Below are 10,040 nucleotides of genomic sequence, written 5' to 3' on the forward strand. Positions count from 1 at the left end.
TTACCAAATTGTCTATGTACTTTAATACTCATTTGCATTTGACTTAGAATTTTTATTATTGCATTAAAAAATAATTTTGTAAGTCCTTTGAATCTGAAAACAGACTTTAGTGCATGTTATAAAACGACTTACGACTTTTGGATCAGTCTATGGTAGCAGAATTTTTATCAGACGTATGTAATTTTATTCTATGACTAGCACTATTTTGTATATTTGCTATGTTCTAGGACTGATTAATCAAGTGAACTTATGAGTATCACGTATTTATTTCTGCATATCTATTCAATAAAAAGATGTGCATGAAAAAATCGACTTCGCCACCATATAGGTACTTTGTGAGGTATTTTGGCCATTTTCTGACATACGATCCTTTCCCCGCCAATGAAAGATGTATGTGCAGAATTCACACACGTCCTGTATATTCTTGGACGGTGACGAACAGATCGGCTCGTTCCATCGGTCCCCTGTCCGTCTGTTCGTCACGAGCCGATCAGCAACGGATCAGCTCGCCGATTCGCATTCAATGAGCATGATGTCATTCAGTGATGCCCAATTTTATTCATTTCATACCAAAATTTCTCTAGATTTAAGAATGAGTTTGTATGAGGAAAATTTTCCGGAATTGCTCAGGAATATGCAAAAAAAATCCCAAATTTTGCTTAGGCATTTTGATTTCAATACAAAATTTTTAAAATTTCCCTATTTTTTTTGCTTTTTCCCTAAATCTAGTGAGTTTTCCCTAGTTATGTCATCAGTCAATCAGTCAATCAATGTAATATGAGATGCTTGCCGCTCGAATGTCCGAATGTCCGCGTGTGTGAATTCTGCGCATTATACTTTATTTTCAAATGAGTGAATCGAATAATCAGTCAGATATTGAAATAACGAACATCTCCCAACATTATAAATGTTGAAATAAATAAATAGAGACAGTCGAATAAAAATATTGAAGTAGCAATCTTATTCATATTAATTCACAATCAAATTAATTAACAGCATTAAATGAATCTCCACACTCAAGTGCCGATCATGTAGTAATCGTCGTTATTATAGGCAATTATACTTTTTCATCACAAAACAGACGTTTATTTCGAGAAGTAAACATATCAATAATAAAATGATTACAGTGGCATTTCATTCAAAATACAGGTAAAACGTACTGACTGCATCCTAAATCAAATACTTTAATGCCAAAACTGATGAAAATGTTTATATAAACACACACATATTATTAAGCGCATTAGAATTGATGACTTGCGAACAGTTTCCTGTGAGCCTCTAGCTTTGAACGTATTCGAGAATATATTAAAAAAGAACAAAATTTACTAAAGCCTTTTGGTATTTCATCATTGTGAATGTTCATACAAATGACAAAAAAGTCACTATTTTTTAAGGCGATGCACTACGTCGTGTAATATTTTAAATTGAGCCGCTATCAATAACAACCCTTACGTAGATGGCGATAAGGTTTAAATTCCCGCTGAACACCATCCGCCTGTTTTGATTTATGCAAGAAAAAACATGGCCAAAAAGTGCCTTTTATTTTATTTTGTGGATGTTCAGGCATAAATATTTAATTTTCTTTCGATCATTTTATAAATAACTTAATTTTCCACATAATACAATAAAATAATAACCGAAAATGGGTTCGTAAGTAGAAGATTTTGAACTTTAAAGCAGTTTTCATAGGCCTTATACATTATTTTTTTCTGGGCTTATAAAAAGATTTATCTAGAAAATACTCGATTATTTTAAAGTCCAAGATGTTTTCTACTCGCAGTATTTAATTAAAGCATCTGAAACATTTCTAGGCGACCAAATTTTCAAACCAAAAACACATGATTTTGCATTACTACCTATGGCATCGCCTTAACGCTTCATTTAAAAAAACTCAGTCGTGAATTTAAAAAAAAATTCTTTACGAATAATAGTTAAATAATTTATATTCTTAGTGCCATTTATAATAATAATAAAAATGGGATAAATTGTATAGCGCCGTTTTTGTGAAGAATCAACTCATGGGTGTTGCACAAATATGACAAATTAAAGTTGATGTAGGCCCGGTATATCAGTCAGTTCGTATCCTCGCTATGTAGTACATTCCTCGCTTAAGCGGGAAAAATCGGAGGCTCAAGCCATGATAAGCCGCAGAATAGTTCATTTTTATACGCCTCGACGCAAGGAGTAAGATGTAAAGTTGACAGTTACGCAAATAATTGGATACTTCCATCTCCCGAAATTAGCTTAAATTGCCTTATTTTAACAGTATGGGATATTATATTCATCGAACGATGAGAAATGTCGATTTTATTAACTGACAATCAATCCAAAATAGTCTAGTAAGGGATTTTAAAAGTTTCAACGTCGAGAAAGTTCGTTTCATCAGTTAGATCGTCATAATTTCATGAATAGTGTACTGATTCCAGCAAAACAAATATTATTGAAAATTTAGTACTCACGCATAATATGATGATTAAAGTGAGGAACTTTATCAAAAATCAACTCGTTTGACATTGAAAAATCGCGATCTCGCTATGGCGGTAGAAAGCATAGACACACCACTCACGTAGACAGCAGTTTGGTTTTACAAAAAAATAAGAAACACGTTCCTCCATTAAAATCAAACATAATACGTGTGATATAGGTGATATCTAGATATGGATCATGTTCCAGCCCCCGCCAAGTTCGACATTCCAACTAAGCTGAGCTTAAAATCAACTGATATACCAGGCCATTTTGATAAACTTGATAGAAAAAAAAAGATAGAAATGTCTTGTAGTTATATTCACCAAACATATATAACTATACCGAATTTCTCTTTTGGACAGAAAATCTATTTCTTTGGCCTGTCTTAAGCTTAGGAGTCAAAAATCTTTTATAAGAATGCCTTTGCGGCAATAATTTTCCTTTCAAATCGGAATCGTATAAAAACCTATACATAAAATAGAATCACACATGAAATTCCATAAAAAAATATTTTTAAGTATTGTTACGGGGATAAATATTATAGTAACCCGAAGATATCGTGACTAGATTTAAGCATGATAGGCATCCACTATGCTCAAACCTTGTATGCATTCTACATGTTTGGTTATTGAGAAACTTCATAAGCAGTCGGTAGTCGCAAACGATCAAAGAGTTAGAAATATATTTTTGTTCATTGTAAACAACATCGATATGAATTTCACCAGATGCCGTTTACAAAACACTGAAGAGATAAATCGGTAGAAGGGTTTTGGGGATGTGTCCGCATGACCGAAGTTAACTCAATTTTACATTATTTCTGCTAAAATTGATAAATAATTTTCAAATATCGTAGGTGCATAATTTAAAAAAAAATCTTATGAATTACACATATTCATAAAATACTTTTCTGGGATCTGTTGTTTTTTTAATAATATTTTTTTAAATCATTATTTTCTTTAAATTTAAAAGATATCAAGCATTATTTTCACCCGCCATAATCCCTAACATGGCGGATGAAATAAAAAAATAGTAATTTTCACGCGCCATAACAAAGGGGCATTTCCATCATGGCGGGTGAAATAATATACAAATTAATTTTCAACTACTATAACACGGGGGCATCCCTGGCATGGCGGGTGAAATAACATAAAATAATAATTTTTACTCGCCATAACACAGGGGCATCCCTAGCATGGCGGGTGTAATAGCATACAAAAAAATCTACACCCGCCACACCTTCCTTTCCACTTTGTGTCTATTAGGTATCTACCTACTAATCAAATAAATAAAAAGATTACAACCATGATGAATTTTCGACCTGAATGAACTAGTATTCTTTTAGTACTCTCTACGTCGTTTGATTCAGTTTTAAAAACTTTCGGATATTAGAGCAAAAAAAAGCTCACATTTATAAAAATTATGCACAGTGTTCAGTCCATTTTCCACCTAACAAATAATGTGGATGGTACAGTATAATAATATTAATGTCAATGCCACGATATTTCGTTAATTCGGCATTAAAGTGCCATTTTAGATATTTATATTTGACATTTTTAATGTAAACAACAAATACGTGTTAAGCCCACTCTCTCTTGGTAAATAAAGTGAACAAATGCATTTCATTTTCTGATGCAAACGATAGAGTAACCTTTCATTATGATGTAAACGGAACAATTCACCCACGCTGTTAAATAAGCTGGTACGTCAAAAACAACATTTCATTTAAAACATGTCTCTCAAGAGCTTACTACCCGGGGATGTTGTGAGGAAGAAGTTCATATAGGGGAATGGAAGGAAAATACATTGTTAGAAATCATAATAGGTAGACATTTTGGACAATGTAAAATTCGAATTTATAATTTTATATTGAAAATTGTTGGTTTGTACAAGACATATTCCGTTGCAAGCCGTTGTTTTCATTTGTTCTATTGTTTAGGTCCATTTCTCGTCGCTGTTAAAAGAAAATACAATCTCACAATTTGTATAAATAATAATGAATCAATCCTAAAATTCACGAAATGCACGATGGTAGTATAAAATAACCTAAAGAAAATTTGTCCGAAAAACATTCAAAACACTAAATAAGGTACAGCACAATAAGAGCTATGGAGATTTGTAAAGCCTTCATGAGGTAGTAAAATACTAAATGATACGTGTTTAATGTATATAGGGTGTTAAGGGACGTACTTGGCTTACTTTAACAAGTGATTCCTGACATTATTTGGAGTAAAAAAAAAGAAAAGCAAAAAAAAAAAGAAAAAAAACAAGCACCCGAAAATCTCTGATGTACCAGGCCGTTCAACTCTATAACAAAATCCCGAAGGAAATTGCTGTGATAGAAAATATTAATAAGTTCAAAAATGAATTAAGAAAATATGTCTATCTCAATTATAAATGTTTCTTTTTTTTGTGACTTTAGTGAAATATTTAAAGAAAGATTATGTTTGCCAAACAATGTACATGTTTATATGTTTATAAAACTATTAGCACACACGAAGATGTGAGCTAACTTAAGATTAATAAATAAATAAATAAAATATGGAAACGAAATTTTGACCTCCGGTGACAATAAATTCGACATTGTTCACGTTCTCTTCGTCTTTGCGCCACCGAAGGGCTGGCGATATAATGGATAGCGAGCCTCATCGACACTTCTGTCGGCCATTCCCTTCTACAGAATACTTATCTAGTCTAAAATATTGTTATATGCTTACAGAGTTACCTAATTAATGACGTTTAGGTATAAAGAATATGATATTTAACTTAATCCTAACGCCACCAAAAACTGTTTCAGATGTCCAAACGATGAAACTTAACAAACCGTATCTTGTCACTATACTTATATCTGATTACTATTAATTATCTTGTAATTATAAAACATCTTATCACCATAACAAAAAGAACCGATAGATTATCTGCACAATAAAAAAGTTTATCCAGTGTAATATTCTTTTTGTTTTCTGTTTAATACCGCGTTAGGTATATCAGGAACCAGGATAATAAGGATCTAACTCTTGTTTCATATGTTTATTTTTCAACGATTACTGAAAACAGGTCACGAAATTAAAATATTTCGTGATTTTGCAAGCGAGCTGTTGACTATCCGTGTGAAATCTTCTCTGTGATTTATAACTTGACCTTCGGATTTTAATGATCCAATATTTTTTAATTGCCCAATATCGTATTGGGACCAAACAAGTTTATTATTCCCAAAATGTCAATAACCAGAGACACCGTCCTACAGAGATGAATGTCTTACTGTAAAATATAATGCTTTTATTTTTGTGTCCAAATTTCTATGTAACTATTAAATAGAAATCTGTTTTAATTAGCAGTAGCATAAATTCTGAAACGGTGAGCTTTTGCGTCATTTGCACTGCTAATTGTTTGTCTGCGATTTATAGGTAATAGTAACTATTTTCAGCTTCCAAAGTTATTTCAATTGTTAGCTATGGATTTTTTTAAACATCCCTTTAACTGTAGTTCATTTCATATTTTTCAAGTATTCAATTAGAAAATAAATCTAGATTTTAGCGATCTGTCAATATCCTCTCAAATGCTATTTGGAAATCATTGATATTAATACAACACTAAGTTTGGAAGCTACATAATATATAATATCTCAGGATAGTCTGGTTTACAAGATCAGAAGACTATTTAAAATTTGGTTTCTTTTTACTATGCAAATATCAACGTGTTTATTTTATACCATCGCTTGCGGCATTTTAAAAATGAATGATTTTATATATATTCAAAAAAATTGCATGGTTAGCTAAACCGTTTAGCCTTTGATAATTCTATGTGTGAAGATGTCACGTTTCAGTTTACATCTGATCTGATATTTAACTTTCGTATAAATAACGAATTAACCTTGATTCGAGAAAATTTATATTAAAATGATGACATTCAATTCATTTCAAAGGCGTCACAGCTTTGATGTTCCCCTTCTGTTTATGAGATTGATAAGAACAAACACTTGTAGATTAATGCGGTTGTTGATTATTGAGTAAGTATAAATCTTGAAAAGGAATTATTGGAAATATGAAAACACCATGTTATCGATTTATTTGTGAATGATCCTTGGAGCAAGTGAGTAATAAGTGAGTTTGTATTGTCAAGAAGTAGGCTGCGTGAATCAGGAAGATTGAAAGGATATTGACATAAGCTGATTTGTAGTTGGAAATTTCAAATCACCTTGGAAATTTAGATTCCTGATTACCTCGATTTCCTGAAATTCATCACAATATTCATAAGAGTTATTGGGTCTTGTTCGCAGTGATTTCATATCTCATAAATAGGTTATTGAAAATTTCGCATAAATTTTTGGCAAATTTCGCATTAGTTTTTGAAAAAAAACGGTGCTATTTTATTGGTATTTTGTAACAAAAGGTAATGTTATGTCATCTTTTTCGTATTCTGCGCGTTGCGCAAACTTAAATTTGCGGATAATTGCGTCTTTTTTAAAAATTTTACCTCTTTTGACGGCTATTTAAGCTTATAAAAACCATGGACAAACAAATATTTAGAACGTACAATACTTTTAAATCACCTGAAAAATATGAAAATATGCGTTATTTGCCCGAAAATGGTGGATTCCATGTTATTCTCGTGAAAATGGAAAAATTCGGGTAAAAATCACGAAATTCGCATTAAAATTTCAAACAATCATTATTTTAACGAGTGTATCAATTATTAAATAATCGAAAATTCACTTTGTGTCGTCATTTAAGTTTGATGATAATAAATAACTTTGTATACACCAATTTAATCAAAATAATCGACATGTGTCGAAATCAATAGTTTCTTCTTCAGGATAAATGTACATTGAAATTTAACAAATATGGGTTTATTGTCTTTATTAGTTGCAAATGTATCTTACCTTTTCAGTATCTACTTTAAGTAAGTTTTTTGACATCCATTTGTTTGTATTTTGCTCAGCGGCCATAAGTCACCTTTTCTCCGTGCGAATCTCGTTTTTCTTCAGAGCTTTTGCATAAATCAAAATGCTAGCGTCCAAATGTCTGTTTTACAGGTATCGATTAAAATTTACAAAAAAAATATCTATCGGTGACTAAGTTTAAACTACATTATTTTTAATTGACACGGAGAGTTCCGTGACCCAACGAATCAATTTTGTAATTAGTCAATTTTAATGTCGATACCATCAAAAAAGGTTAACTGTGCTATAAAATTCTCTGAAAAATGTTCACACTCTTTAACGACGGTGACGGCCTCCGTGGCGAAGTGGTGAGACCTTGGCTCTGTATTGCATGTTCAAAATTCAGTCAAAATGGAATTAAAAAAAATTGTATTTTCGTATTGATCATAATATTTACATTTAAAATGTATGTAGGTACAAAAGATAATGTAGACATTTTAAAATATAATTATGAACATTGTACTCGATTCTACCAAGATTCAGAATCAATACAGAATTTGAAAAATTCAACAAATTTCGAAGATAATTTTCTTGTTCTGTTAAAGTTCTATTCAAGCTCTGTTATTATATAATTTGTTGCTTCACAGAACTGATACAATAACAGTATTTGAAAATTAATTTAAACATTTGATGAATTGTTCAAATTCTTACCACAGTACCTACAATGAGATATTTCTCAACCATCTTTCTTTATAACCACCCGCTTAGCAATATTTCCTAATTATTGTTTACTACGTAAAATACTTCACGGTCATTTTGATACTACATTATCCCCGACATCTGGAATAAACAAAACAATATGAATAAATATTGCTTAGACACTGTCTTCTCAATTAATCTTCCCAATTCCTCTTTTTTAAAACACCACAGAACGTACTCAGCGACTATTTTAGACCGCTAACTGAAATGTGTCGACTATTAATAACATTGAGTGTGCTGAAGTAGACATTCTCCGAAAACTTAGTATTTGGCTTGCGCTTAGGTTCTATCAGTCTGCCTACAGCTGATGATGTTGCTGATCTAAGAGTTGACTGCCTCAGACCAGTGTTTTCCGGGACGCATAGTTCAGAGATGTAGGGTGGGGCCATTTCATTGATGGATTTAAACACCATCCAGAACAGTTTGTACTGGATTCTTTCAGGGCACTTGAGCCAGTGAAAGTTACGAAGGTGTTCTGAAATGTGCGAATATTTTGAAACCCCGGTTATGAGCCGTGCACACTGATTGAAGTTTGTCAATTTGATATTTTGGAAGGCTGGCATAAATGCCGTTGCAGTAATCGAGACGTGAAACTACGTAAGAGTTGATAAGAAGTTTTGTTGCTTCTGTAGGAAGGTTTCTTTGGACAGACTTGAGTTGTCTTAGGTGAAAAAAACCGGTGCTTACAGTCATATTTATTTGACTCTTAAACAAAAAGTCTGAATCTAAATTGACACCGAGAAGTTTGACTGTTGTTTTTGAGATGATATCGCTGCCGGAAATGGTAATAGGTGAATTTTCTATGAAATTTTGACGTTTGTTTGTGGCTACCCAGAGAAACTCAGTCCTAGATGGATTGAGCTTCAGCTTGTTTGAAGACATCCAACGAGTTATTGCTTTTAGACACTCAGTTATACGGATCTTGAGACTATTGATTTCATTTGGAGCGCAGTAAAAATAAACTTGCTGATCGTCAACGTAGCAGTGAGACGAGAGATCAAATGACTCGATAATTTTGGCGACATCATTTGTAAAAAGGATGAAGATAAGTGGACCCAAAACGGATCCTTGGGGTACCTCTGAAGAAAGTGTTGCGAAGTTGGACAATTTATTTCCAACCCTCACGGCTTGTAAGCGATTGGATAAATAGGATACCAGCCAATTTTTTATGTCGGAATTCAAACCAAATGTTTCCTCTAATCTCCTAAAGAGGAATTCATGATCAATCGTGTCAAACGCTACACTCATGTCTAGGAGTGAGATAAGTGATAACGTACCTGACTCTACGGCCAGAGTTATGTCTGATAGCATACGAAATAGTCCGGTTTCAGTTGAGTGGAACTTTCTGTACGCAGATTGACGTTTTGCGAATAATTTATTTGAATTCAAGTGACTGGTTATTTGTGCGGCAGCAATTTTCTCCAGGATTTTTGAAATAAATGGTAAGTTTGAAACGGGTCGATAATTATCTAAGTTATCAGCGTCTAGTTGTGTATTTTTCAGGATTGGTGTAACTACAGCTGACTTGAGTGGTTCAGGAAAGTCACCCGTGCTAAGTGATTTATTGAAAACGTGAACTAGGAATGGAGCTAAAACAGTAGAACATTGTTTTAATAACCATGTCGGTATAGGATCAAGACTGCACTGTTTATTAGGCGAGCTTGAAATAATTTTTATTACTTCTTCCAGCGTTGTGGGTTTGAAGGAAGACAAAATTCCTTTAGAATTTACAGTGAATATTGGCGGAGGGGCGTGAGATGCGGAAGAACGAAAGGATCCAATTTTTCCCCGAAAAAAAATTGAGAAGGCTTCCGGGGTAATATCTATTTTCGTTGAGTGAGTTTTTATATAATTTTGTAATTTTATGTACAAATTTTATTTTCCTTAATTGAGTAAGTTGTTGTTATTATGTATCTATTTGTATATTAATCGAGTT

Source organism: Hesperophylax consimilis, chromosome 1 (assembly GCF_061612785.1).
Source record: "Hesperophylax consimilis isolate HC1 chromosome 1, BYU_Hcon_1.0, whole genome shotgun sequence".
Classification (NCBI taxonomy): domain Eukaryota; kingdom Metazoa; phylum Arthropoda; class Insecta; order Trichoptera; family Limnephilidae; genus Hesperophylax; species Hesperophylax consimilis.